The sequence below is a fragment of the Giraffa tippelskirchi genome, chromosome 5, assembly GCF_054371585.1.
Source record: "Giraffa tippelskirchi isolate mGirTip1 chromosome 5, T2T-mGirTip1v1.2.pri, whole genome shotgun sequence".
NCBI classification, from domain to species: domain Eukaryota; kingdom Metazoa; phylum Chordata; class Mammalia; order Artiodactyla; family Giraffidae; genus Giraffa; species Giraffa tippelskirchi.
In genome coordinates, this window is record NC_137279.1 from 5,392,089 (window position 1) to 5,398,642 (window position 6,554).

The 6,554-nt window shown below is 44.0% G+C and overlaps 1 long non-coding RNA gene across 1 annotated transcript; it reads left to right on the plus strand.

Annotated features, from left to right (window-relative positions):
* Window positions 1-28: 28 nt before the first annotated feature.
* Window positions 29-2,770, plus strand: LOC145507871 (uncharacterized). The gene is made up of 3 exons (XR_014055214.1): window positions 29-312; window positions 1,249-1,782; window positions 2,045-2,770. It is a non-coding gene; the product is annotated as an uncharacterized LOC145507871 (long non-coding RNA).
* The last annotated feature ends 3,784 nt before the right edge of the window (window positions 2,771-6,554 follow it).

Sequence of the window (6,554 nt, forward strand, 5' to 3'; positions counted from 1 at the left end):
GCTGGGACGCGCGGCTCCCCGCCCCTCCGCCCGAGCGTGGGGTGGGCGAAACTCGCTTTTTCCCCTCCCCTCCCTCTTCGGTCCTGGCACGGCCAGCCCCTCTCCTTGGCTGCCACTAACGTGAGCTTCCCGCTTAGTCCCAAAGGCGGAGGACGTTAGGAGGGAGGCCGGGGTTGCGGCTGTCGAGGCCAAAAAAGGTTTTGTAAGGGGCCCCAGACGCCTTGTTCAACTTGATAGAGCCACCCCAGCTTCTTCAAGCTCGACTGCCACTGAACTTTTAACCCCTTGGTGTCAGCCTTACAGGTATCCAGGGTAGGTTTCTCTGATTTTTTTTCTTCTTTTTTCTCATTTCCTTTCCTTTTTGTTTTTCTTGGTTTTTAAGTTTTAAGCTGAGAACAGTCTTGCAGAAGGAATCTACCGGTAAGGACCCGAGTTTACAAGTGTGAGCATTTTTGCTAATCAGGTAAAAAGAGGGAAGCCAGGTAAAACGTACCCCGTGTTAAACCTGATGCAGACTGCGATGTGTGATAACGATGCCGAAAGCCTGAGCGGGACACGGAAATGGCGGTAATTGTTCATTTTTTTTCCCCCTTACAAGATCTGCTTATTTTAATTTGGAGGGTTTTTATTTTTCTCCCTGTGACCGGCCCTATTTTCTCACAGTTTGATCCTGTCACCAGCATCATAAAGACAAAGGACTCCACTAGCATCTGGGATGCTTTTCCCCCAGTCACCCCTGTCTCCAGTCCCCGGGGCTGAGACTCTAGGGGCTCCATCCTGATCTTCTATCAGAAAAAAAACACTTCTCCTGACTCCACCCCCTTTTACCTAGTTGATCCTGGAGCTGCATACTCCTCAGGAGTTGTTCCGGATTTTGGTAAACTGAATTACAGAAACTGGGAGCTGGGCGGTCAGCCTAGGACTGGATTGTGGAGGTGGAGACTGGAGGGAAAGAGGAGCCAGGGGGAGCAGATGATGGCACCCGGAGCGGGGAAGAGAAGGCACGGTCTTGGAGACCATGCTCTGAGATCCTGCGTGGGCTCGCAGGATTACAGATGTCCAGTCCAGTCTCTTCCACGATGACCGCGGCACTGAGCCAAAGGGGCAGAAAGCTCAGCACCCTCGGCTCCTCTCTGATTTCCTTCTCTGCAGAGACCCCCTGGCATTATGAGAGTGGAAGTGTGTCCAGGTCTACAAGCAAAACCCAGAACTTCCACTGTGGTCTTATTGCCTCATTTTCCTTTACAGAGGAAATGAGGCCTTGCATCACAGAAGGAAACCAAAGCCTTCTGAAGCAGACCTGGTAGCACACCGTGGGCTATGCTGTGACTCTGATGGAAAGTGCAGACGGGGATTCACGTCTGACCACACTGTGATCTCAAGGGCCTGCAGATGGGGACAGAAAGCCTTACAAGACACATTTGCAAAATCAGGCTTTTGTCCTTGGAACTTCCAAGTGGACAGAGAAAAAGAGTTGCCCTCCCCCACCCCGACTCTCTCAGCTCCAGGAAATGGGTCTGCTTTACCCCCAGTGAGAGATGGTGAACAGAATGGGAGGTTGCAAACCCCATATGAAAACCAAGTTGTCTCTCTTGGCTCTTCCTTCGTCCTCAGTAAATTCTTCTGGTTACTTTAAATGCCCTTTGTCTGCCCTAGCTGGAGCACAGGAAACAGGAAAGCACTTGTCCCTAGCACCTGAATTTCTTAATTCGTTTTGGGGCGGAGGAGAGAATGACCCTGTGGAGCAGAGCTGCCCGAAGCATGGTGCACACACAATCAAGGGTAAGGTCTGCAGCTCCACACTTTTAACAGGCACTCTCTTTTATACGTGCTCAAGTTTAGGAAGCCCTGGTATAGAACAAAGTCAGGCTACGTACAAAGTGGATGACAGACTTCAGGGAGGGAGATAGGAGTAGGGGGCATTGGAGGCTGACAGATCACTTACTCTGGGAAACCAGAGCTGTTCTTCTCTGGCTTAAAGGACTATGGATGACACCAGAGCCATGACACTAGGGGATAACTGACCACTCTTTCTATTTTCCAGGGTCCCTGAGACTCATGACTCCGAGCAGACACAGCCTTACCCTGATCACCCGCAAACTCAGGTTCTGGCCACTGGCCACACGTCCACCCTGGGACCACAGCCTCATGTTCCATCACAGGCCCCAGAGTTGAGCTAGTAAGTGGCTTCAAAGCTCTAGCCTATCTTGGCTGCTCCTTAATGTCTCTGCTCCCCAACTTTGTCACAGGAGCTGTTGCTGAAAGAGGATGTTAACTACACCACACACCGTGGAGGATGCAACAGTCATCTGTACCAGAGGCTCTGTTGGACCTTTATAGACCACTTGGTCATGGCTACTCTTACCAATGAACATCCACCACCCCAGGCCCCAAACACATACATGTCATATCAATCCATTTAGAATAGACCCTCATCCTGTGTTAAATGTAACTTCTTTGATGTAAAAAAAGTAAGGAAAATTATTTTTAAAAATTTTGAGTTTTATGGTATATTCTTCATTTTGTTCTTGTGATTCAAACTTTAGTACATTTATCAGTTTACTAGCTCAGTTGTGTCCAACTCTTTGCGACCCCATGCACCGCAGCACACCAGGCTTCCCTGTCCATCACCAACTCCCCGAGTTTGCTCAGACTCATGTCCATCAAGTTGGTGATGCTATCCAACCATCTCATCAAAAGAGTGAGTTGCATTTTATAAGTTGGTTAAGTTTACCTTTAGGAGGCACTTAATAAAACATTTGTTCATTTTGATTTACCATTTTCATATTTTGGAACCAAGACTTTTTCCCCCCATATTGCTTTCTTATCTTGTATCTTTGAAAGTTTTCAGGATTTGGAGTCCAGTTTGGCAAGGAGGGATCCTTGGTGGTGGAAGTGTCCAGATATTAATATTAGAAGGAGGCGATGAGAACCTGCAGTCAGATGTGAGCCCATTCTTTCCTCTTCCCACCTGCCAATCTCTCCAGTACTTCCTCTTGGCAGAACATAACCAGAAACCAGCTGACAGAGGAGTCTGGAAAATATGGCATGTAGTGTCTTTTGGGAGATTGGTTCCATGCAGTGGAAACCTCCAAGTGTGTTTGAGGCAGGCTATAGAGGCCCCAGACCAAGAAGGCTCAAACCAAATTATGGTGATCAAATCACAAAAGTTATGTATTTAGAGGCTATCTATTTAAACCATACAGCTAGAACCAATAGGAAAGAATCAGATAGGTTAACACACTTGGGGGCTTCCCTGGTAGCTCAGCTGGTAAAGAAATCTGCCCGCAATGTGGGAGACCTGGGTTTGATTCCTGGATTGGGAAGATCCCCTGGAGAAGGGATAGGCTACTCACTCCAGTATTCTTGGGCTTCCCTGGTGGCTCAGATGGTAAAGAATCCGCCTGCAATGCAGGAGACTTGCAGGAAATCTGGGTTCAATCCCTGGGTGAGAAGGTCCCCTGGAGGAGAGCATGGCAACTCACTCCAGTATTCTTGCCTGGAGAATCCCCATGAACAGAGGAGCCTGGTGGGCTACAGTCCATGGGGTCACAAAGAGTCAGACATGACTAAGCAACTAAGCACAGCACAGCACCCACTTGGGATGGGGCACAGCAGTGTGCAAGGACGGAGCTCTCTGAGTCTTGTGTTTTGCTCGGCTGCAAGTATCAGAATTGAGGTTAAGGAATCAGTAGGTGGAAGATGGTTGGAACTAACGTACACTTACTCTACTGGGAGACGCAAGGGCAACCAGGTCTGGCATCAGGTTTATTCATACAGCTCATACGTTCTAGGCTGCTGCTGCTAAGTCACTTCAGTCGTGTCCGACTCTGTGCGACCCCATGGACAGCAGCCCACCAGGCTCCTCTGTCTACGGGATTCTCTAGGCAAGAATACTGGAGTGGGTTGCTATTTCCTACTCCCTACATTCTGGGCAGCCACCCCTTTTGTCAGTGTTTTCTGCAGCAGAGCATACAGGGGCCAGACTGATGCTACCAACAGGAAGAGAGCTTAAGGACGACCCGGCTGTCAGCCCTGAGGGGGCATGCTCTACACTTGCTGACTTATGACTTGATTTTTCTATTCCTTTCTACATGTAAGTAACACTCTTGTTTGTTCCCTTCTTTTTTATATAATGCTGCTGCTACTGCTGCTGCTAAGTCGCATCAGTTGTGTCCGACTCTGTGCGACCCCATAGACGGCAGCCCACCAGGCTCCCCCGTCCCTGGGATTCTCCAGGCAAGAGTACTGGAGTGGGTTGCCATTTCCTTCTCCAGATTTATATATAATACATTCAGATTTTATATAGTACATTCCATTTATTCTATTTTTTTCATGTCTTACAGATTACAAGCTTGCTCCTATTTTTAGTCATCTGAATTCTGCTTATGTCTCACAAACTACTTGCTTACTTATCATCTATAGTTAATACTGATGATTTTCACCTATCCTGTCTGCTTTCCTTGTCCTCTATAGAAGTGAATATTCTCACATAATAGAGCAAACATACATTATACTCTGCATTATAGAGAACATTACAGAAGTGTGGGGTTGGGACTGAGAGGTGCAGGGTGAATACTTGGCACTAATCCAGGTTCATGTAATTTTTATACAGAGAAACACTTGCCCAGCTCTGTTTACTGTGTGGTCTCTCCTTTCCCTACTTGTCTGAAATGCCGTTTCTGTTCCGTATCTACACTTCACGTGTATGTGGGCCTCTTTCTGGGCTCCCTATCCATTGGTCACCACGTGTGCAGCTTCGGATAAGTCCTGATGCGGTTAGGTCCAATGAAGACTCAATTTTTTTCTCAGAAAAGTGACCTGGCTATTCTAGGCTCTTTGAAAAGTGAAAGTTAAAGTTGCTCAGGGGTATCCAACTTTGCCACCTCATGGCCCATACAGGAATTCTCCAGGCCAAAATATTGGAGTGGGTAGCCTTTCCTTTCTCCAGGAGATCTTCCCAACCCAGGGATCCAACCCAGTTCTCCCATATTGCTAACGGATTCTTTACCAGCTGAGCCACAAGGGAAGCCCAAGAATACTGGTATGGGTAGCCTATCCCTTTGCCAGTAGATCTTCCCCACCCAGGAATCGAACCAGGGTCTCCTGCATTGCAGGTGGATTCTTTACCAACTGAGCTATCAGGGACTCTCCCATATAGATCAGAATTCACTTATCAGATTCCTCCCCAAAATAACCTTTTGGATTTTGATCAAAATTTCCCTGTAGATTAATTTGAAGAGAATAGAATCTTCCATTCAGTGAAGCTGGCATAGCTTGGGTCTTCTTTAAAGTTTATGTTTTTTCCTGTAGTGGTTTTAATTCATCTTTTGTTAGATTTATTCCTAGGTAATTGATGTTCTCTAATACTGCTGTAAATAGTATCTTCTATTTAATTATTTTTGTTTCTGGTGTATGAAATGACAGCTCATTGTTTTATATTAATCCTCCATTGAGCTACCTTGTTAAATTCTATTATTTATAAGAATTTGTAGATTCTTTTGGGTTTTCTATGTAAATGATCATATCAACCGCAAACAGTGATAATTTTAGTTTTTCATTCCAGTCCTCCCTTTGAATTCTTTTTTTTTTTTCAAGTTAATGTACTTGGAGAACATCTGCAACAAGAATGAAAGATGGGTGATCTTATACATTCTTGACTCATTTCAGATTTTAAAGGGTAACGTTCTAATGTTTCCCCGCTTAGGATGACATTTGCTTAATTTTTTAAATGTGTTTTTTATATCATGCTAAAGAAATTCTCTTCTATTTTATTAAAAGATTTATTTAATAGTGAATGTATGATGATTTTTAAAAAATATCTGTATCTATTGAAGAGATAGTTTTTTCTCTTTTAATATGGGAGTGTAGTGAATTACATTTATAGACTTTCTAGCATTAAACCGACTTTGCATTAAACCCAAACTTGTCATGGTTTACTATCTTTTTTATACACTGTAGAATTTAATTTGCTAATGCAGTCTTCTATTTATGGCTTGTATTTCTATATTTATAAATGAAATGGGTCTATATTGTCTGTTTGATATTGGGATTATGAAGTCCTTATAAACTGACTTGGAGAATTTTTTTTTTTAATAATCCCAGGAAGAGTTTTCATAAGATTGTGATGACCACTTTTTTAAAGATTTGTTAGAACTTTCCTGATATTTAGTGTGGGACTATTTAAAAATACTATTTTCCATTTGTTTATGAGTTCTCAGTTTTAAAACATTTCCTCTTGAGTAAATTTTGTTATTTTTCTAGGAAATCGTTTATTTATGAAAGTTTTCAATGATTTTTGGTAAAATTCCTTTTATCTTATTTATCTATATTTTTCATAGAAGATATCTTCATTTTCACCCATATTATTATTTGCTTGTGAATAACTTGTGTCTTAATTTGTTATAAATATTTAAGTTACAAAAGTGTTCAAGTTGCATGTATATGTTATGTTGGGACAATATCCCTCTCTTGCACTTGAGTTGGGGTGGGGAGGAGTATATTCCTTAGAAGGGAGTGAGCTTGAGCCAATCATCCAGGGCAGGTGCCCACGA